This window comes from Rhinoderma darwinii, unplaced genomic scaffold (assembly GCF_050947455.1).
Source record: "Rhinoderma darwinii isolate aRhiDar2 unplaced genomic scaffold, aRhiDar2.hap1 Scaffold_1522, whole genome shotgun sequence".
Classification (NCBI taxonomy): Eukaryota; Metazoa; Chordata; class Amphibia; order Anura; family Rhinodermatidae; genus Rhinoderma; species Rhinoderma darwinii.
Window position 1 is genome coordinate 205,883 of NW_027461977.1, and position 22,308 is coordinate 228,190.

The following is a 22,308-nucleotide window of genomic DNA, read 5'->3' on the forward strand; positions in this document are numbered from 1 at the left end:
TGGCTGTTTGCTGTTCCCCTACTCCACTCCACTATTTGACTGTTGTGCTGCATCAATCAATCAATCAATCAATCAATCAATCAATCAATCAATCAATCAATCAATCAGTGGCTGGCTCAGGTGCAGCTCTTTAACTTACCTAAAAGGGAGGGCGGAGAGAAGACAAGGAAGGTGAATGAGGTGTTCCAATGTGAAATGCCGGAAACACAGAAACACAGACGACACACAACAAGAGGTGGCAATCTATTCATTAATTGCATTTAATCAATGAGCTCATTATCACTCATGCATTGTCCAACAGGTGTTGAAATAATGGGATTAAAAGGGGAGATCCCTTCAGAAAGACAGAAACAATAGCAAAGACAAAAAACACTTTTGGAATCTGCTTTTAGTCAACACATAAGGAAAGGGTGCACCGGTCCTGGAAATACTGCAATACCAGGTCAATGCGTGGAGTGGACAGAGCAAGCTCTATTTCCATCTCCCTGTTCTAAAAATCCATTTAATATATGGTCCCCAGATAGGGGACGTATCAGATATTAAACTGATAAGAACAGATACTACACTTGATCTTAGCCAAAAGGCCGAGAAGCGATAACCCGAACGGGCCGCGCGTTGCCCGAGCCTGCCCGATACTGCTGTTCAGCCCTTGCAGCGATTCAGCCTACTTCTAGGCAATTCCATGGGGCCCTGCAGGCTCACACACTCACAGCTACACGGGAGGTGAATAAAGGCCGGAGAGGAAGCCAGACAGGATTTGCTTCTTTTGCTTGCACCACAATGCAGTGCTGAAAGAGGAGGAATCTACATAAAAACGCCTTCCTGGCAACGCCCAAATGCCCTGCTGCCATGCAGATAAACACTGGCAGCGGCAGCAAGTGCATGCCCACAGCCACCCCTTGTTCCTTCACACCTTGTATCAGCTGTAATCCAGTCCAGTCCAGTGCTGCCTGCTGAGCAGCACTGACCAACACTGCCTGGGCCCAGGCTTTTATCTCTGAGGCCCCATTATGATGTCAGAAAGCTGGCTCTGGAATCCTGAGGGCTCCACTATGACACGTGCAAAGTTCCGTCTGAACTTTATATAAGACGGTGAGGCTCAGTCAGTCACTCAGTGTTGCCTGAGAGGGCAACACTGCAACAGCCGGCCGCCAGGCTGTCTTTTTTTTGCACAGCTAGTTGCCTCCAGGAGGCCACAAGAGGGAGACAAGGGACTGCAAAATGGAAAATAGGCATCCACCAACTTTACAGACAACTTCTCCTTGCTCCTACAACCTCCATCCTTGCACAGTTTGTTATTCTTCTAGGTAACATAGTAACAAATCCAAATTGCTGCTCTCTTTGTAGGCAAGCAAGGCTTTGTTGCAACTGCAATTCTTACTTCTTCTTGAAATGTAGGGACGACAGTACATTCCATCACATCCATCTAGTGTACACAGGTAGGTCCATTGTGGCGGGCAGGCGAGCGGGCGGGCTGCTTTATTGGCTGTTTGCTGTTCCCCTACTCCACTCCACTATTTGACTGTTGTGCTGCATCAATCAATCAATCAATCAATCAATCAATCAATCAATCAATCAATCAATCAATCAGTGGCTGGCTCAGGTGCAGCTCTTTAACTTACCTAAAAGGGAGGGCGGAGAGAAGACAAGGAAGGTGAATGAGGTGTTCCAATGTGAAATGCCGGAAACACAGAAACACAGACGACACACAACAAGAGGTGGCAATCTATTCATTAATTGCATTTAATCAATGAGCTCATTATCACTCATGCATTGTCCAACAGGTGTTGAAATAATGGGATTAAAAGGGGAGATCCCTTCAGAAAGACAGAAACAATAGCAAAGACAAAAAACACTTTTGGAATCTGCTTTTAGTCAACACATAAGGAAAGGGTGCACCGGTCCTGGAAATACTGCAATACCAGGTCAATGCGTGGAGTGGACAGAGCAAGCTCTATTTCCATCTCCCTGTTCTAAAAATCCATTTAATATATGGTCCCCAGATAGGGGACGTATCAGATATTAAACTGATAAGAACAGATACTACACCTGATCTTAGCCAAAAGGCCGAGAAGCGATAACCCGAACGGGCCGCGCGTTGCCCGAGCCTGCCCGATACTGCTGTTCAGCCCTTGCAGCGATTCAGCCTACTTCTAGGCAATTCCATGGGGCCCTGCAGGCTCACACACTCACAGCTACACGGGAGGTGAATAAAGGCCGGAGAGGAAGCCAGACAGGATTTGCTTCTTTTGCTTGCACCACAATGCAGTGCTGAAAGAGGAGGAATCTACATAAAAACGCCTTCCTGGCAACGCCCAAATGCCCTGCTGCCATGCAGATAAACACTGGCAGCGGCAGCAAGTGCATGCCCACAGCCACCCCTTGTTCCTTCACACCTTGTATCAGCTGTAATCCAGTCCAGTCCAGTGCTGCCTGCTGAGCAGCACTGACCAACACTGCCTGGGCCCAGGCTTTTATCTCTGAGGCCCCATTATGATGTCAGAAAGCTGGCTCTGGAATCCTGAGGGCTCCACTATGACACGTGCAAAGTTCCGTCTGAACTTTATATAAGACGGTGAGGCTCAGTCAGTCACTCAGTGTTGCCTGAGAGGGCAACACTGCAACAGCCGGCCGCCAGGCTGTCTTTTTTTTGCACAGCTAGTTGCCTCCAGGAGGCCACAAGAGGGAGACAAGGGACTGCAAAATGGAAAATAGGCATCCACCAACTTTACAGACAACTTCTCCTTGCTCCTACAACCTCCATCCTTGCACAGTTTGTTATTCTTCTAGGTAACATAGTAACAAATCCAAATTGCTGCTCTCTTTGTAGGCAAGCAAGGCTTTGTTGCAACTGCAATTCTTACTTCTTCTTGAAATGTAGGGACGACAGTACATTCCATCACATCCATCTAGTGTACACAGGTAGGTCCATTGTGGCGGGCAGGCGAGCGGGCGGGCTGCTTTATTGGCTGTTTGCTGTTCCCCTACTCCACTCCACTATTTGACTGTTGTGCTGCATCAATCAATCAATCAATCAATCAATCAATCAATCAATCAATCAATCAATCAATCAGTGGCTGGCTCAGGTGCAGCTCTTTAACTTACCTAAAAGGGAGGGCGGAGAGAAGACAAGGAAGGTGAATGAGGTGTTCCAATGTGAAATGCCGGAAACACAGAAACACAGACGACACACAACAAGAGGTGGCAATCTATTCATTAATTGCATTTAATCAATGAGCTCATTATCACTCATGCATTGTCCAACAGGTGTTGAAATAATGGGATTAAAAGGGGAGATCCCTTCAGAAAGACAGAAACAATAGCAAAGACAAAAAACACTTTTGGAATCTGCTTTTAGTCAACACATAAGGAAAGGGTGCACCGGTCCTGAAAATACTGCAATACCAGGTCAATGCGTGGAGTGGACAGAGCAAGCTCTATTTCCATCTCCCTGTTCTAAAAATCCATTTAATATATGGTCCCCAGATAGGGGACGTATCAGATATTAAACTGATAAGAACAGATACTACACTTGATCTTAGCCAAAAGGCCGAGAAGCGATAACCCGAACGGGCCGCGCGTTGCCCGAGCCTGCCCGATACTGCTGTTCAGCCCTTGCAGCGATTCAGCCTACTTCTAGGCAATTCCATGGGGCCCTGCAGGCTCACACACTCACAGCTACACGGGAGGTGAATAAAGGCCGGAGAGGAAGCCAGACAGGATTTGCTTCTTTTGCTTGCACCACAATGCAGTGCTGAAAGAGGAGGAATCGACATAAAAACGCCTTCCTGGCAACGCCCAAATGCCCTGCTGCCATGCAGATAAACACTGGCAGCGGCAGCAAGTGCATGCCCACAGCCACCCCTTGTTCCTTCACACCTTGTATCAGCTGTAATCCAGTCCAGTCCAGTGCTGCCTGCTGAGCAGCACTGACCAACACTGCCTGGGCCCAGGCTTTTATCTCTGAGGCCCCATTATGATGTCAGAAAGCTGGCTCTGGAATCCTGAGGGCTCCACTATGACACGTGCAAAGTTCCGTCTGAACTTTATATAAGACGGTGAGGCTCAGTCAGTCACTCAGTGTTGCCTGAGAGGGCAACACTGCAACAGCCGGCCGCCAGGCTGTCTTTTTTTTGCACAGCTAGTTGCCTCCAGGAGGCCACAAGAGGGAGACAAGGGACTGCAAAATGGAAAATAGGCATCCACCAACTTTACAGACAACTTCTCCTTGCTCCTACAACCTCCATCCTTGCACAGTTTGTTATTCTTCTAGGTAACATAGTAACAAATCCAAATTGCTGCTCTCTTTGTAGGCAAGCAAGGCTTTGTTGCAACTGCAATTCTTACTTCTTCTTGAAATGTAGGGACGACAGTACATTCCATCACATCCATCTAGTGTACACAGGTAGGTCCATTGTGGCGGGCAGGCGAGCGGGCGGGCTGCTTTATTGGCTGTTTGCTGTTCCCCTACTCCACTCCACTATTTGACTGTTGTGCTGCATCAATCAATCAATCAATCAATCAATCAATCAATCAATCAATCAATCAATCAGTGGCTGGCTCAGGTGCAGCTCTTTAACTTACCTAAAAGGGAGGGCGGAGAGAAGACAAGGAAGGTGAATGAGGTGTTCCAATGTGAAATGCCGGAAACACAGAAACACAGACGACACACAACAAGAGGTGGCAATCTATTCATTAATTGCATTTAATCAATGAGCTCATTATCACTCATGCATTGTCCAACAGGTGTTGAAATAATGGGATTAAAAGGGGAGATCCCTTCAGAAAGACAGAAACAATAGCAAAGACAAAAAACACTTTTGGAATCTGCTTTTAGTCAACACATAAGGAAAGGGTGCACCGGTCCTGGAAATACTGCAATACCAGGTCAATGCGTGGAGTGGACAGAGCAAGCTCTATTTCCATCTCCCTGTTCTAAAAATCCATTTAATATATGGTCCCCAGATAGGGGACGTATCAGATATTAAACTGATAAGAACAGATACTACACTTGATCTTAGCCAAAAGGCCGAGAAGCGATAACCCGAACGGGCCGCGCGTTGCCCGAGCCTGCCCGATACTGCTGTTCAGCCCTTGCAGCGATTCAGCCTACTTCTAGGCAATTCCATGGGGCCCTGCAGGCTCACACACTCACAGCTACACGGGAGGTGAATAAAGGCCGGAGAGGAAGCCAGACAGGATTTGCTTCTTTTGCTTGCACCACAATGCAGTGCTGAAAGAGGAGGAATCGACATAAAAACGCCTTCCTGGCAACGCCCAAATGCCCTGCTGCCATGCAGATAAACACTGGCAGCGGCAGCAAGTGCATGCCCACAGCCACCCCTTGTTCCTTCACACCTTGTATCAGCTGTAATCCAGTCCAGTCCAGTGCTGCCTGCTGAGCAGCACTGACCAACACTGCCTGGGCCCAGGCTTTTATCTCTGAGGCCCCATTATGATGTCAGAAAGCTGGCTCTGGAATCCTGAGGGCTCCACTATGACACGTGCAAAGTTCCGTCTGAACTTTATATAAGACGGTGAGGCTCAGTCAGTCACTCAGTGTTGCCTGAGAGGGCAACACTGCAACAGCCGGCCGCCAGGCTGTCTTTTTTTTGCACAGCTAGTTGCCTCCAGGAGGCCACAAGAGGGAGACAAGGGACTGCAAAATGGAAAATAGGCATCCACCAACTTTACAGACAACTTCTCCTTGCTCCTACAACCTCCATCCTTGCACAGTTTGTTATTCTTCTAGGTAACATAGTAACAAATCCAAATTGCTGCTCTCTTTGTAGGCAAGCAAGGCTTTGTTGCAACTGCAATTCTTACTTCTTCTTGAAATGTAGGGACGACAGTACATTCCATCACATCCATCTAGTGTACACAGGTAGGTCCATTGTGGCGGGCAGGCGAGCGGGCGGGCTGCTTTATTGGCTGTTTGCTGTTCCCCTACTCCACTCCACTATTTGACTGTTGTGCTGCATCAATCAATCAATCAATCAATCAATCAATCAATCAATCAATCAATCAATCAATCAGTGGCTGGCTCAGGTGCAGCTCTTTAACTTACCTAAAAGGGAGGGCGGAGAGAAGACAAGGAAGGTGAATGAGGTGTTCCAATGTGAAATGCCGGAAACACAGAAACACAGACGACACACAACAAGAGGTGGCAATCTATTCATTAATTGCATTTAATCAATGAGCTCATTATCACTCATGCATTGTCCAACAGGTGTTGAAATAATGGGATTAAAAGGGGAGATCCCTTCAGAAAGACAGAAACAATAGCAAAGACAAAAAACACTTTTGGAATCTGCTTTTAGTCAACACATAAGGAAAGGGTGCACCGGTCCTGGAAATACTGCAATACCAGGTCAATGCGTGGAGTGGACAGAGCAAGCTCTATTTCCATCTCCCTGTTCTAAAAATCCATTTAATATATGGTCCCCAGATAGGGGACGTATCAGATATTAAACTGATAAGAACAGATACTACACTTGATCTTAGCCAAAAGGCCGAGAAGCGATAACCCGAACGGGCCGCGCGTTGCCCGAGCCTGCCCGATACTGCTGTTCAGCCCTTGCAGCGATTCAGCCTACTTCTAGGCAATTCCATGGGGCCCTGCAGGCTCACACACTCACAGCTACACGGGAGGTGAATAAAGGCCGGAGAGGAAGCCAGACAGGATTTGCTTCTTTTGCTTGCACCACAATGCAGTGCTGAAAGAGGAGGAATCTACATAAAAACGCCTTCCTGGCAACGCCCAAATGCCCTGCTGCCATGCAGATAAACACTGGCAGCGGCAGCAAGTGCATGCCCACAGCCACCCCTTGTTCCTTCACACCTTGTATCAGCTGTAATCCAGTCCAGTCCAGTGCTGCCTGCTGAGCAGCACTGACCAACACTGCCTGGGCCCAGGCTTTTATCTCTGAGGCCCCATTATGATGTCAGAAAGCTGGCTCTGGAATCCTGAGGGCTCCACTATGACACGTGCAAAGTTCCGTCTGAACTTTATATAAGACGGTGAGGCTCAGTCAGTCACTCAGTGTTGCCACTGCAACAGCCGGCCGCCAGGCTGTCTTTTTTTTGCACAGCTAGTTGCCTCCAGGAGGCCACAAGAGGGAGACAAGGGACTGCAAAATGGAAAATAGGCATCCACCAACTTTACAGACAACTTCTCCTTGCTCCTACAACCTCCATCCTTGCACAGTTTGTTATTCTTCTAGGTAACATAGTAACAAATCCAAATTGCTGCTCTCTTTGTAGGCAAGCAAGGCTTTGTTGCAACTGCAATTCTTACTTCTTCTTGAAATGTAGGGACGACAGTACATTCCATCACATCCATCTAGTGTACACAGGTAGGTCCATTGTGGCGGGCAGGCGAGCGGGCGGGCTGCTTTATTGGCTGTTTGCTGTTCCCCTACTCCACTCCACTATTTGACTGTTGTGCTGCATCAATCAATCAATCAATCAATCAATCAATCAATCAATCAATCAATCAATCAATCAGTGGCTGGCTCAGGTGCAGCTCTTTAACTTACCTAAAAGGGAGGGCGGAGAGAAGACAAGGAAGGTGAATGAGGTGTTCCAATGTGAAATGCCGGAAACACAGAAACACAGACGACACACAACAAGAGGTGGCAATCTATTCATTAATTGCATTTAATCAATGAGCTCATTATCACTCATGCATTGTCCAACAGGTGTTGAAATAATGGGATTAAAAGGGGAGATCCCTTCAGAAAGACAGAAACAATAGCAAAGACAAAAAACACTTTTGGAATCTGCTTTTAGTCAACACATAAGGAAAGGGTGCACCGGTCCTGGAAATACTGCAATACCAGGTCAATGCGTGGAGTGGACAGAGCAAGCTCTATTTCCATCTCCCTGTTCTAAAAATCCATTTAATATATGGTCCCCAGATAGGGGACGTATCAGATATTAAACTGATAAGAACAGATACTACACTTGATCTTAGCCAAAAGGCCGAGAAGCGATAACCCGAACGGGCCGCGCGTTGCCCGAGCCTGCCCGATACTGCTGTTCAGCCCTTGCAGCGATTCAGCCTACTTCTAGGCAATTCCATGGGGCCCTGCAGGCTCACACACTCACAGCTACACGGGAGGTGAATAAAGGCCGGAGAGGAAGCCAGACAGGATTTGCTTCTTTTGCTTGCACCACAATGCAGTGCTGAAAGAGGAGGAATCTACATAAAAACGCCTTCCTGGCAACGCCCAAATGCCCTGCTGCCATGCAGATAAACACTGGCAGCGGCAGCAAGTGCATGCCCACAGCCACCCCTTGTTCCTTCACACCTTGTATCAGCTGTAATCCAGTCCAGTCCAGTGCTGCCTGCTGAGCAGCACTGACCAACACTGCCTGGGCCCAGGCTTTTATCTCTGAGGCCCCATTATGATGTCAGAAAGCTGGCTCTGGAATCCTGAGGGCTCCACTATGACACGTGCAAAGTTCCGTCTGAACTTTATATAAGACGGTGAGGCTCAGTCAGTCACTCAGTGTTGCCTGAGAGGGCAACACTGCAACAGCCGGCCGCCAGGCTGTCTTTTTTTTGCACAGCTAGTTGCCTCCAGGAGGCCACAAGAGGGAGACAAGGGACTGCAAAATGGAAAATAGGCATCCACCAACTTTACAGACAACTTCTCCTTGCTCCTACAACCTCCATCCTTGCACAGTTTGTTATTCTTCTAGGTAACATAGTAACAAATCCAAATTGCTGCTCTCTTTGTAGGCAAGCAAGGCTTTGTTGCAACTGCAATTCTTACTTCTTCTTGAAATGTAGGGACGACAGTACATTCCATCACATCCATCTAGTGTACACAGGTAGGTCCATTGTGGCGGGCAGGCGAGCGGGCGGGCTGCTTTATTGGCTGTTTGCTGTTCCCCTACTCCACTCCACTATTTGACTGTTGTGCTGCATCAATCAATCAATCAATCAATCAATCAATCAATCAATCAATCAATCAATCAATCAATGTGGCTGGCTCAGGTGCAGCTCTTTAACTTACCTAAAAGGGAGGGCGGAGAGAAGACAAGGAAGGTGAATGAGGTGTTCCAATGTGAAATGCCGGAAACACAGAAACACAGACGACACACAACAAGAGGTGGCAATCTATTCATTAATTGCATTTAATCAATGAGCTCATTATCACTCATGCATTGTCCAACAGGTGTTGAAATAATGGGATTAAAAGGGGAGATCCCTTCAGAAAGACAGAAACAATAGCAAAGACAAAAAACACTTTTGGAATCTGCTTTTAGTCAACACATAAGGAAAGGGTGCACCGGTCCTGGAAATACTGCAATACCAGGTCAATGCGTGGAGTGGACAGAGCAAGCTCTATTTCCATCTCCCTGTTCTAAAAATCCATTTAATATATGGTCCCCAGATAGGGGACGTATCAGATATTAAACTGATAAGAACAGATACTACACTTGATCTTAGCCAAAAGGCCGAGAAGCGATAACCCGAACGGGCCGCGCGTTGCCCGAGCCTGCCCGATACTGCTGTTCAGCCCTTGCAGCGATTCAGCCTACTTCTAGGCAATTCCATGGGGCCCTGCAGGCTCACACACTCACAGCTACACGGGAGGTGAATAAAGGCCGGAGAGGAAGCCAGACAGGATTTGCTTCTTTTGCTTGCACCACAATGCAGTGCTGAAAGAGGAGGAATCTACATAAAAACGCCTTCCTGGCAACGCCCAAATGCCCTGCTGCCATGCAGATAAACACTGGCAGCGGCAGCAAGTGCATGCCCACAGCCACCCCTTGTTCCTTCACACCTTGTATCAGCTGTAATCCAGTCCAGTCCAGTGCTGCCTGCTGAGCAGCACTGACCAACACTGCCTGGGCCCAGGCTTTTATCTCTGAGGCCCCATTATGATGTCAGAAAGCTGGCTCTGGAATCCTGAGGGCTCCACTATGACACGTGCAAAGTTCCGTCTGAACTTTATATAAGACGGTGAGGCTCAGTCAGTCACTCAGTGTTGCCTGAGAGGGCAACACTGCAACAGCCGGCCGCCAGGCTGTCTTTTTTTTGCACAGCTAGTTGCCTCCAGGAGGCCACAAGAGGGAGACAAGGGACTGCAAAATGGAAAATAGGCATCCACCAACTTTACAGACAACTTCTCCTTGCTCCTACAACCTCCATCCTTGCACAGTTTGTTATTCTTCTAGGTAACATAGTAACAAATCCAAATTGCTGCTCTCTTTGTAGGCAAGCAAGGCTTTGTTGCAACTGCAATTCTTACTTCTTCTTGAAATGTAGGGACGACAGTACATTCCATCACATCCATCTAGTGTACACAGGTAGGTCCATTGTGGCGGGCAGGCGAGCGGGCGGGCTGCTTTATTGGCTGTTTGCTGTTCCCCTACTCCACTCCACTATTTGACTGTTGTGCTGCATCAATCAATCAATCAATCAATCAATCAATCAATCAATCAATCAATCAATCAATCAGTGGCTGGCTCAGGTGCAGCTCTTTAACTTACCTAAAAGGGAGGGCGGAGAGAAGACAAGGAAGGTGAATGAGGTGTTCCAATGTGAAATGCCGGAAACACAGAAACACAGACGACACACAACAAGAGGTGGCAATCTATTCATTAATTGCATTTAATCAATGAGCTCATTATCACTCATGCATTGTCCAACAGGTGTTGAAATAATGGGATTAAAAGGGGAGATCCCTTCAGAAAGACAGAAACAATAGCAAAGACAAAAAACACTTTTGGAATCTGCTTTTAGTCAACACATAAGGAAAGGGTGCACCGGTCCTGGAAATACTGCAATACCAGGTCAATGCGTGGAGTGGACAGAGCAAGCTCTATTTCCATCTCCCTGTTCTAAAAATCCATTTAATATATGGTCCCCAGATAGGGGACGTATCAGATATTAAACTGATAAGAACAGATACTACACTTGATCTTAGCCAAAAGGCCGAGAAGCGATAACCCGAACGGGCCGCGCGTTGCCCGAGCCTGCCCGATACTGCTGTTCAGCCCTTGCAGCGATTCAGCCTACTTCTAGGCAATTCCATGGGGCCCTGCAGGCTCACACACTCACAGCTACACGGGAGGTGAATAAAGGCCGGAGAGGAAGCCAGACAGGATTTGCTTCTTTTGCTTGCACCACAATGCAGTGCTGAAAGAGGAGGAATCTACATAAAAACGCCTTCCTGGCAACGCCCAAATGCCCTGCTGCCATGCAGATAAACACTGGCAGCGGCAGCAAGTGCATGCCCACAGCCACCCCTTGTTCCTTCACACCTTGTATCAGCTGTAATCCAGTCCAGTCCAGTGCTGCCTGCTGAGCAGCACTGACCAACACTGCCTGGGCCCAGGCTTTTATCTCTGAGGCCCCATTATGATGTCAGAAAGCTGGCTCTGGAATCCTGAGGGCTCCACTATGACACGTGCAAAGTTCCGTCTGAACTTTATATAAGACGGTGAGGCTCAGTCAGTCACTCAGTGTTGCCTGAGAGGGCAACACTGCAACAGCCGGCCGCCAGGCTGTCTTTTTTTTGCACAGCTAGTTGCCTCCAGGAGGCCACAAGAGGGAGACAAGGGACTGCAAAATGGAAAATAGGCATCCACCAACTTTACAGACAACTTCTCCTTGCTCCTACAACCTCCATCCTTGCACAGTTTGTTATTCTTCTAGGTAACATAGTAACAAATCCAAATTGCTGCTCTCTTTGTAGGCAAGCAAGGCTTTGTTGCAACTGCAATTCTTACTTCTTCTTGAAATGTAGGGACGACAGTACATTCCATCACATCCATCTAGTGTACACAGGTAGGTCCATTGTGGCGGGCAGGCGAGCGGGCGGGCTGCTTTATTGGCTGTTTGCTGTTCCCCTACTCCACTCCACTATTTGACTGTTGTGCTGCATCAATCAATCAATCAATCAATCAATCAATCAATCAATCAATCAATCAATCAATCAGTGGCTGGCTCAGGTGCAGCTCTTTAACTTACCTAAAAGGGAGGGCGGAGAGAAGACAAGGAAGGTGAATGAGGTGTTCCAATGTGAAATGCCGGAAACACAGAAACACAGACGACACACAACAAGAGGTGGCAATCTATTCATTAATTGCATTTAATCAATGAGCTCATTATCACTCATGCATTGTCCAACAGGTGTTGAAATAATGGGATTAAAAGGGGAGATCCCTTCAGAAAGACAACAATAGCAAAGACAAAAAACACTTTTGGAATCTGCTTTTAGTCAACACATAAGGAAAGGGTGCACCGGTCCTGGAAATACTGCAATACCAGGTCAATGCGTGGAGTGGACAGAGCAAGCTCTATTTCCATCTCCCTGTTCTAAAAATCCATTTAATATATGGTCCCCAGATAGGGGACGTATCAGATATTAAACTGATAAGAACAGATACTACACTTGATCTTAGCCAAAAGGCCGAGAAGCGATAACCCGAACGGGCCGCGCGTTGCCCGAGCCTGCCCGATACTGCTGTTCAGCCCTTGCAGCGATTCAGCCTACTTCTAGGCAATTCCATGGGGCCCTGCAGGCTCACACACTCACAGCTACACGGGAGGTGAATAAAGGCCGGAGAGGAAGCCAGACAGGATTTGCTTCTTTTGCTTGCACCACAATGCAGTGAGGAGGAATCTACATAAAAACGCCTTCCTGGCAACGCCCAAATGCCCTGCTGCCATGCAGATAAACACTGGCAGCGGCAGCAAGTGCATGCCCACAGCCACCCCTTGTTCCTTCACACCTTGTATCAGCTGTAATCCAGTCCAGTCCAGTGCTGCCTGCTGAGCAGCACTGACCAACACTGCCTGGGCCCAGGCTTTTATCTCTGAGGCCCCATTATGATGTCAGAAAGCTGGCTCTGGAATCCTGAGGGCTCCACTATGACACGTGCAAAGTTCCGTCTGAACTTTATATAAGACGGTGAGGCTCAGTCAGTCACTCAGTGTTGCCTGAGAGGGCAACACTGCAACAGCCGGCCGCCAGGCTGTCTTTTTTTTGCACAGCTAGTTGCCTCCAGGAGGCCACAAGAGGGAGACAAGGGACTGCAAAATGGAAAATAGGCATCCACCAACTTTACAGACAACTTCTCCTTGCTCCTACAACCTCCATCCTTGCACAGTTTGTTATACTTCTAGGTAACATAGTAACAAATCCAAATTGCTGCTCTCTTTGTAGGCAAGCAAGGCTTTGTTGCAACTGCAATTCTTACTTCTTCTTGAAATGTAGGGACGACAGTACATTCCATCACATCCATCTACTGTACACAGGTAGGTCCATTGTGGCGGGCAGGCGAGCGGGCGGGCTGCTTTATTGGCTGTTTGCTGTTCCCCTACTCCACTCCACTATTTGACTGTTGTGCTGCATCAATCAATCAATCAATCAATCAATCAATCAATCAATCAATCAGTGGCTGGCTCAGGTGCAGCTCTTTAACTTACCTAAAAGGGAGGGCGGAGAGAAGACAAGGAAGGTGAATGAGGTGTTCCAATGTGAAATGCCGGAAACACAGAAACACAGACGACACACAACAAGAGGTGGCAATCTATTCATTAATTGCATTTAATCAATGAGCTCATTATCACTCATGCATTGTCCAACAGGTGTTGAAATAATGGGATTAAAAGGGGAGATCCCTTCAGAAAGACAGAAACAATAGCAAAGACAAAAAACACTTTTGGAATCTGCTTTTAGTCAACACATAAGGAAAGGGTGCACCGGTCCTGGAAATACTGCAATACCAGGTCAATGCGTGGAGTGGACAGAGCAAGCTCTATTTCCATCTCCCTGTTCTAAAAATCCATTTAATATATGGTCCCCAGATAGGGGACGTATCAGATATTAAACTGATAAGAACAGATACTACACTTGATCTTAGCCAAAAGGCCGAGAAGCGATAACCCGAACGGGCCGCGCGTTGCCCGAGCCTGCCCGATACTGCTGTTCAGCCCTTGCAGCGATTCAGCCTACTTCTAGGCAATTCCATGGGGCCCTGCAGGCTCACACACTCACAGCTACACGGGAGGTGAATAAAGGCCGGAGAGGAAGCCAGACAGGATTTGCTTCTTTTGCTTGCACCACAATGCAGTGCTGAAAGAGGAGGAATCTACATAAAAACGCCTTCCTGGCAACGCCCAAATGCCCTGCTGCCATGCAGATAAACACTGGCAGCGGCAGCAAGTGCATGCCCACAGCCACCCCTTGTTCCTTCACACCTTGTATCAGCTGTAATCCAGTCCAGTCCAGTGCTGCCTGCTGAGCAGCACTGACCAACACTGCCTGGGCCCAGGCTTTTATCTCTGAGGCCCCATTATGATGTCAGAAAGCTGGCTCTGGAATCCTGAGGGCTCCACTATGACACGTGCAAAGTTCCGTCTGAACTTTATATAAGACGGTGAGGCTCAGTCAGTCACTCAGTGTTGCCTGAGAGGGCAACACTGCAACAGCCGGCCGCCAGGCTGTCTTTTTTTTGCACAGCTAGTTGCCTCCAGGAGGCCACAAGAGGGAGACAAGGGACTGCAAAATGGAAAATAGGCATCCACCAACTTTACAGACAACTTCTCCTTGCTCCTACAACCTCCATCCTTGCACAGTTTGTTATTCTTCTAGGTAACATAGTAACAAATCCAAATTGCTGCTCTCTTTGTAGGCAAGCAAGGCTTTGTTGCAACTGCAATTCTTACTTCTTCTTGAAATGTAGGGACGACAGCACATTCCATCACATCCATCTAGTGTACACAGGTAGGTCCATTGTGGCGGGCAGGCGAGCGGGCGGGCTGCTTTATTGGCTGTTTGCTGTTCCCCTACTCCACTCCACTATTTGACTGTTGTGCTGCATCAATCAATCAATCAATCAATCAATCAATCAATCAATCAATCAGTGGCTGGCTCAGGTGCAGCTCTTTAACTTACCTAAAAGGGAGGGCGGAGAGAAGACAAGGAAGGTGAATGAGGTGTTCCAATGTGAAATGCCGGAAACACAGAAACACAGACGACACACAACAAGAGGTGGCAATCTATTCATTAATTGCATTTAATCAATGATCTCATTATCACTCATGCATTGTCCAACAGGTGTTGAAATAATGGGATTAAAAGGGGAGATCCCTTCAGAAAGACAGAAACAATAGCAAAGACAAAAAACACTTTTGGAATCTGCTTTTAGTCAACACATAAGGAAAGGGTGCACCGGTCCTGGAAATACTGCAATACCAGGTCAATGCGTGGAGTGGACAGAGCAAGCTCTATTTCCATCTCCCTGTTCTAAAAATCCATTTAATATATGGTCCCCAGATAGGGGACGTATCAGATATTAAACTGATAAGAACAGATACTACACTTGATCTTAGCCAAAAGGCCGAGAAGCGATAACCCGAACGGGCCGCGCGTTGCCCGAGCCTGCCCGATACTGCTGTTCAGCCCTTGCAGCGATTCAGCCTACTTCTAGGCAATTCCATGGGGCCCTGCAGGCTCACACACTCACAGCTACACGGGAGGTGAATAAAGGCCGGAGAGGAAGCCAGACAGGATTTGCTTCTTTTGCTTGCACCACAATGCAGTGCTGAAAGAGGAGGAATCTACATAAAAACGCCTTCCTGGCAACGCCCAAATGCCCTGCTGCCATGCAGATAAACACTGGCAGCGGCAGCAAGTGCATGCCCACAGCCACCCCTTGTTCCTTCACACCTTGTATCAGCTGTAATCCAGTCCAGTCCAGTGCTGCCTGCTGAGCAGCACTGACCAACACTGCCTGGGCCCAGGCTTTTATCTCTGAGGCCCCATTATGATGTCAGAAAGCTGGCTCTGGAATCCTGAGGGCTCCACTATGACACGTGCAAAGTTCCGTCTGAACTTTATATAAGACGGTGAGGCTCAGTCAGTCACTCAGTGTTGCCTGAGAGGGCAACACTGCAACAGCCGGCCACCAGGCTGTCTTTTTTTTGCACAGCTAGTTGCCTCCAGGAGGCCACAAGAGGGAGACAAGGGACTGCAAAATGGAAAATAGGCATCCACCAACTTTACAGACAACTTCTCCTTGCTCCTACAACCTCCATCCTTGCACAGTTTGTTATTCTTCTAGGTAACATAGTAACAAATCCAAATTGCTGCTCTCTTTGTAGGCAAGCAAGGCTTTGTTGCAACTGCAATTCTTACTTCTTCTTGAAATGTAGGGACGACAGTACATTCCATCACATCCATCTAGTGTACACAGGTAGGTCCATTGTGGCGGGCAGGCGAGCGGGCGGGCTGCTTTATTGGCTGTTTGCTGTTCCCCTACTCCACTCCACTATTTGACTGTTGTGCTGCAATCAATCAATCAATCAATCAATCAATCAATCAATCAATCAATCAGTGGCTGGCTCAGGTGCAGCTCTTTAACTTACCTAAAAGGGAGGGCGGAGAGAAGACAAGGAAGGTGAATGAGGTGTTCCAATGTGAAATGCCGGAAACACAGAAACACAGACGACACACAACAAGAGGTGGCAATCTATTCATTAATTGCATTTAATCAATGAGCTCATTATCACTCATGCATTGTCCAACAGGTGTTGAAATAATGGGATTAAAAGGGGAGATCCCTTCAGAAAGACAGAAACAATAGCAAAGACAAAAAACACTTTTGGAATCTGCTTTTAGTCAACACATAAGGAAAGGGTGCACCGGTCCTGGAAATACTGCAATACCAGGTCAATGCGTGGAGTGGACAGAGCAAGCTCTATTTCCATCTCCCTGTTCTAAAAATCCATTTAATATATGGTCCCCAGATAGGGGACGTATCAGATATTAAACTGATAAGAACAGATACTACACTTGATCTTAGCCAAAAGGCCGAGAAGCGATAACCCGAACGGGCCGCGCGTTGCCCGAGCCTGCCCGATACTGCTGTTCAGCCCTTGCAGCGATTCAGCCTACTTCTAGGCAATTCCATGGGGCCCTGCAGGCTCACACACTCACAGCTACACGGGAGGTGAATAAAGGCCGGAGAGGAAGCCAGACAGGATTTGCTTCTTTTGCTTGCACCACAATGCAGTGCTGAAAGAGGAGGAATCTACATAAAAACGCCTTCCTGGCAACGCCCAAATGCCCTGCTGCCATGCAGATAAACACTGGCAGCGGCAGCAAGTGCATGCCCACAGCCACCCCTTGTTCCTTCACACCTTGTATCAGCTGTAATCCAGTCCAGTCCAGTGCTGCCTGCTGAGCAGCACTGACCAACACTGCCTGAGCCCAGGCTTTTATCTCTGAGGCCCCATTATGATGTCAGAAAGCTGGCTCTGGAATCCTGAGGGCTCCACTATGACACGTGCAAAGTTCCGTCTGAACTTTATATAAGACGGTGAGGCTCAGTCAGTCACTCAGTGTTGCCTGAGAGGGCAACACTGCAACAGCCGGCCGCCAGGCTGTCTTTTTTTTGCACAGCTAGTTGCCTCCAGGAGGCCACAAGAGGGAGACAAGGGACTGCAAAATGGAAAATAGGCATCCACCAACTTTACAGACAACTTCTCCTTGCTCCTACAACCTCCATCCTTGCACAGTTTGTTATTCTTCTAGGTAACATAGTAACAAATCCAAATTGCTGCTCTCTTTGTAGGCAAGCAAGGCTTTGTTGCAACTGCAATTCTTACTTCTTCTTGAAATGTAGGGACGACAGTACATTCCATCACATCCATCTAGTGTACACAGGTAGGTCCATTGTGGCGGGCAGGCGAGCGGGCGGGCTGCTTTATTGGCTGTTTTCCCCTACTCCACTCCACTATTTGACTGTTGTGCTGCATCAATCAATCAATCAATCAATCAATCAATCAATCAATCAATCAATCAGTGGCTGGCTCAGGTGCAGCTCTTTAACTTACCTAAAAGGGAGGGCGGAGAGAAGACAAGGAAGGTGAATGAGGTGTTCCAATGTGAAATGCCGGAAACACAGAAACACAGACGACACACAACAAGAGGTGGCAATCTATTCATTAATTGCATTTAATCAATGAGCTCATTATCACTCATGCATTGTCCAACAGGTGTTGAAATAATGGGATTAAAAGGGGAGATCCCTTCAGAAAGACAGAAACAATAGCAAAGACAAAAAACACTTTTGGAATCTGCTTTTAGTCAACACATAAGGAAAGGGTGCACCGGTCCTGGAAATACTGCAATACCAGGTCAATGCGTGGAGTGGACAGAGCAAGCTCTATTTCCATCTCCCTGTTCTAAAAATCCATTTAATATATGGTCCCCAGATAGGGGACGTATCAGATATTAAACTGATAAGAACAGATACTACACTTGATCTTAGCCAAAAGGCCGAGAAGCGATAACCCGAACGGGCCGCGCGTTGCCCGAGCCTGCCCGATACTGCTGTTCAGCCCTTGCAGCGATTCAGCCTACTTCTAGGCAATTCCATGGGGCCCTGCAGGCTCACACACTCACAGCTACACGGGAGGTGAATAAAGGCCGGAGAGGAAGCCAGACAGGATTTGCTTCTTTTGCTTGCACCACAATGCAGTGCTGAAAGAGGAGGAATCTACATAAAAACGCCTTCCTGGCAACGCCCAAATGCCCTGCTGCCATGCAGATAAACACTGGCAGCGGCAGCAAGTGCATGCCCACAGCCACCCCTTGTTCCTTCACACCTTGTATCAGCTGTAATCCAGTCCAGTCCAGTGCTGCCTGCTGAGCAGCACTGACCAACACTGCCTGGGCCCAGGCTTTTATCTCTGAGGCCCCATTATGATGTCAGAAAGCTGGCTCTGGAATCCTGAGGGCTCCACTATGACACGTGCAAAGTTCCGTCTGAACTTTATATAAGACGGTGAGGCTCAGTCAGTCACTCAGTGTTGCCTGAGAGGGCAACACTGCAACAGTCGGCCGCCAGGCTGTCTTTTTTTTGCACAGCTAGTTGCCTCCAGGAGGCCACAAGAGGGAGACAAGGGACTGCAAAATGGAAAATAGGCATCCACCAACTTTACAGACAACTTCTCCTTGCTCCTACAACCTCCATCCTTGCACAGTTTGTTATTCTTCTAGGTAACATAGTAACAAATCCAAATTGCTGCTCTCTTTGTAGGCAAGCAAGGCTTTGTTGCAACTGCAATTCTTACTTCTTCTTGAAATGTAGGGACGACAGTACATTCCATCACATCCATCTAGTGTACACAGGTAGGTCCATTGTGGCGGGCAGGCGAGCGGGCGGGCTGCTTTATTGGCTGTTTGCTGTTCCCCTACTCCACTCCACTATTTGACTGTTGTGCTGCATCAATCAATCAATCAATCAATCAATCAATCAATCAATCAATCAGTGGCTGGCTCAGGTGCAGCTCTTTAACTTACCTAAAAGGGAGGGCGGAGAGAAGACAAGGAAGGTGAATGAGGTGTTCCAATGTGAAATGCCGGAAACACAGAAACACAGACGACACACAACAAGAGGTGGCAATCTATTCATTAATTGCATTTAATCAATGAGCTCATTATCACTCATGCATTGTCCAACAGGTGTTGAAATAATGGGATTAAAAGGGGAGATCCCTTCAGAAAGACAGAAACAATAGCAAAGACAAAAAACACTTTTGGAATCTGCTTTTAGTCAACACATAAGGAAAGGGTGCACCGGTCCTGGAAATACTGCAATACCAGGTCAATGCGTGGAGTGGACAGAGCAAGCTCTATTTCCATCTCCCTGTTCTAAAAATCCATTTAATATATGGTCCCCAGATAGGGGACGTATCAGATATTAAACTGATAAGAACAGATACTACACTTGATCTTAGCCAAAAGGCCGAGAAGCGATAACCCGAACGGGCCGCGCGTTGCCCGAGCCTGCCCGATACTGCTGTTCAGCCCTTGCAGCGATTCAGCCTACTTCTAGGCAATTCCATGGGGCCCTGCAGGCTCACACACTCACAGCTACACGGGAGGTGAATAAAGGCCGGAGAGGAAGCCAGACAGGATTTGCTTCTTTTGCTTGCACCACAATGCAGTGCTGAAAGAGGAGGAATCTACATAAAAACGCCTTCCTGGCAACGCCCAAATGCCCTGCTGCCATGCAGATAAACACTGGCAGCGGCAGCAAGTGCATGCCCACAGCCACCCCTTGTTCCTTCACACCTTGTATCAGCTGTAATCCAGTCCAGTCCAGTGCTGCCTGCTGAGCAGCACTGACCAACACTGCCTGGGCCCAGGCTTTTATCTCTGAGGCCCCATTATGATGTCAGAAAGCTGGCTCTGGAATCCTGAGGGCTCCACTATGACACGTGCAAAGTTCCGTCTGAACTTTATATAAGACGGTGAGGCTCAGTCAGTCACTCAGTGTTGCCTGAGAGGGCAACACTGCAACAGCCGGCCGCCAGGCTGTCTTTTTTTTGCACAGCTAGTTGCCTCCAGGAGGCCACAAGAGGGAGACAAGGGACTGCAAAATGGAAAATAGGCATCCACCAACTTTACAGACAACTTCTCCTTGCTCCTACAACCTCCATCCTTGCACAGTTTGTTATTCTTCTAGGTAACATAGTAACAAATCCAAATTGCTGCTCTCTTTGTAGGCAAGCAAGGCTTTGTTGCAACTGCAATTCTTACTTCTTCTTGAAATGTAGGGACGACAGTACATTCCATCACATCCATCTAGTGTACACAGGTAGGTCCATTGTGGCGGGCAGGCGAGCGGGCGGGCTGCTTTATTGGCTGTTTGCTGTTCCCCTACTCCACTCCACTATTTGACTGTTGTGCTGCATCAATCAATCAATCAATCAATCAATCAATCAATCAATCAATCAATCAATCAATCAATCAGTGGCTGGCTCAGGTGCAGCTCTTTAACTTACCTAAAAGGGAGGGCGGAGAGAAGACAAGGAAGGTGAATGAGGTGTTCCAATGTGAAATGCCGGAAACACAGAAACACAGACGACACACAACAAGAGGTGGCAATCTATTCATTAATTGCATTTAATCAATGAGCTCATTATCACTCATGCATTGTCCAACAGGTGTTGAAATAATGGGATTAAAAGGGGAGATCCCTTCAGAAAGACAGAAACAATAGCAAAGACAAAAAACACTTTTGGAATCTGCTTTTAGTCAACACATAAGGAAAGGGTGCACCGGTCCTGGAAATACTGCAATACCAGGTCAATGCGTGGAGTGGACAGAGCAAGCTCTATTTCCATCTCCCTGTTCTAAAAATCCATTTAATATATGGTCCCCAGATAGGGGACGTATCAGATATTAAACTGATAAGAACAGATACTACACTTGATCTTAGCCAAAAGGCCGAGAAGCGATAACCCGAACGGGCCGCGCGTTGCCCGAGCCTGCCCGATACTGCTGTTCAGCCCTTGCAGCGATTCAGCCTACTTCTAGGCAATTCCATGGGGCCCTGCAGGCTCACACACTCACAGCTACACGGGAGGTGAATAAAGGCCGGAGAGGAAGCCAGACAGGATTTGCTTCTTTTGCTTGCACCACAATGCAGTGCTGAAAGAGGAGGAATCTACATAAAAACACCTTCCTGGCAACGCCCAAATGCCCTGCTGCCATGCAGATAAACACTGGCAGCGGCAGCAAGTGCATGCCCACAGCCACCCCTTGTTCCTTCACACCTTGTATCAGCTGTAATCCAGTCCAGTCCAGTGCTGCCTGCTGAGCAGCACTGACCAACACTGCCTGGGCCCAGGCTTTTATCTCTGAGGCCCCATTATGATGTCAGAAAGCTGGCTCTGGAATCCTGAGGGCTCCACTATGACACGTGCAAAGTTCCGTCTGAACTTTATATAAGACGGTGAGGCTCAGTCAGTCACTCAGTGTTGCCTGAGAGGGCAACACTGCAACAGCCGGCCGCCAGGCTGTCTTTTTTTTGCACAGCTAGTTGCCTCCAGGAGGCCACAAGAGGGAGACAAGGGACTGCAAAATGGAAAATAGGCATCCACCAACTTTACAGACAACTTCTCCTTGCTCCTACAACCTCCATCCTTGCACAGTTTGTTATTCTTCTAGGTAACATAGTAACAAATCCAAATTGCTGCTCTCTTTGTAGGCAAGCAAGGCTTTGTTGCAACTGCAATTCTTACTTCTTCTTGAAATGTAGGGACGACAGTACATTCCATCACATCCATCTAGTGTACACAGGTAGGTCCATTGTGGCGGGCAGGCGAGCGGGCGGGCTGCTTTATTGGCTGTTTGCTGTTCCCCTACTCCACTCCACTATTTGACTGTTGTGCTGCATCAATCAATCAATCAATCAATCAATCAATCAATCAATCAATCAATCAGTGGCTGGCTCAGGTGCAGCTCTTTAACTTACCTAAAAGGGAGG

General features: G+C 47.7%; 15 non-coding genes across 15 annotated transcripts; all 15 read right to left on the reverse strand.

Annotated features, from left to right (window-relative positions):
• Positions 1-405: 405 nt before the first annotated feature.
• LOC142699304 (U2 spliceosomal RNA) lies at positions 406-596 on the reverse strand. Its single transcript, XR_012866170.1, has one exon. It is a non-coding gene; the product is annotated as a U2 spliceosomal RNA (small nuclear RNA).
• Positions 597-1,888: 1,292 nt separating this feature from the next.
• On the reverse strand, positions 1,889-2,079 carry LOC142699400 (U2 spliceosomal RNA). The gene has a single exon (XR_012866256.1). It is a non-coding gene; the product is annotated as a U2 spliceosomal RNA (small nuclear RNA).
• Positions 2,080-3,371: 1,292 nt separating this feature from the next.
• On the reverse strand, positions 3,372-3,562 carry LOC142699393 (U2 spliceosomal RNA). The gene has a single exon (XR_012866251.1). It is a non-coding gene; the product is annotated as a U2 spliceosomal RNA (small nuclear RNA).
• Positions 3,563-4,850: 1,288 nt separating this feature from the next.
• Positions 4,851-5,041, reverse strand: LOC142699305 (U2 spliceosomal RNA). Its single transcript, XR_012866171.1, has one exon. It is a non-coding gene; the product is annotated as a U2 spliceosomal RNA (small nuclear RNA).
• A 1,292-nt stretch (positions 5,042-6,333) lies between these two features.
• On the reverse strand, positions 6,334-6,524 carry LOC142699306 (U2 spliceosomal RNA). The gene has a single exon (XR_012866172.1). It is a non-coding gene; the product is annotated as a U2 spliceosomal RNA (small nuclear RNA).
• A 1,280-nt stretch (positions 6,525-7,804) lies between these two features.
• Positions 7,805-7,995, reverse strand: LOC142699307 (U2 spliceosomal RNA). Its single transcript, XR_012866173.1, has one exon. It is a non-coding gene; the product is annotated as a U2 spliceosomal RNA (small nuclear RNA).
• A 1,294-nt stretch (positions 7,996-9,289) lies between these two features.
• LOC142699308 (U2 spliceosomal RNA) lies at positions 9,290-9,480 on the reverse strand. The gene has a single exon (XR_012866174.1). It is a non-coding gene; the product is annotated as a U2 spliceosomal RNA (small nuclear RNA).
• Positions 9,481-10,772: 1,292 nt separating this feature from the next.
• Positions 10,773-10,963, reverse strand: LOC142699309 (U2 spliceosomal RNA). The gene has a single exon (XR_012866175.1). It is a non-coding gene; the product is annotated as a U2 spliceosomal RNA (small nuclear RNA).
• Positions 10,964-12,252: 1,289 nt separating this feature from the next.
• Positions 12,253-12,443, reverse strand: LOC142699311 (U2 spliceosomal RNA). Its single transcript, XR_012866176.1, has one exon. It is a non-coding gene; the product is annotated as a U2 spliceosomal RNA (small nuclear RNA).
• Positions 12,444-13,716: 1,273 nt separating this feature from the next.
• Positions 13,717-13,907, reverse strand: LOC142699312 (U2 spliceosomal RNA). The gene has a single exon (XR_012866177.1). It is a non-coding gene; the product is annotated as a U2 spliceosomal RNA (small nuclear RNA).
• A 1,280-nt stretch (positions 13,908-15,187) lies between these two features.
• LOC142699313 (U2 spliceosomal RNA) lies at positions 15,188-15,378 on the reverse strand. Its single transcript, XR_012866178.1, has one exon. It is a non-coding gene; the product is annotated as a U2 spliceosomal RNA (small nuclear RNA).
• Positions 15,379-16,659: 1,281 nt separating this feature from the next.
• LOC142699314 (U2 spliceosomal RNA) lies at positions 16,660-16,850 on the reverse strand. The gene has a single exon (XR_012866179.1). It is a non-coding gene; the product is annotated as a U2 spliceosomal RNA (small nuclear RNA).
• Positions 16,851-18,129: 1,279 nt separating this feature from the next.
• Positions 18,130-18,320, reverse strand: LOC142699316 (U2 spliceosomal RNA). Its single transcript, XR_012866181.1, has one exon. It is a non-coding gene; the product is annotated as a U2 spliceosomal RNA (small nuclear RNA).
• A 1,280-nt stretch (positions 18,321-19,600) lies between these two features.
• LOC142699317 (U2 spliceosomal RNA) lies at positions 19,601-19,791 on the reverse strand. The gene has a single exon (XR_012866182.1). It is a non-coding gene; the product is annotated as a U2 spliceosomal RNA (small nuclear RNA).
• Positions 19,792-21,087: 1,296 nt separating this feature from the next.
• Positions 21,088-21,278, reverse strand: LOC142699318 (U2 spliceosomal RNA). Its single transcript, XR_012866183.1, has one exon. It is a non-coding gene; the product is annotated as a U2 spliceosomal RNA (small nuclear RNA).
• Positions 21,279-22,308: the final 1,030 nt, after the last annotated feature.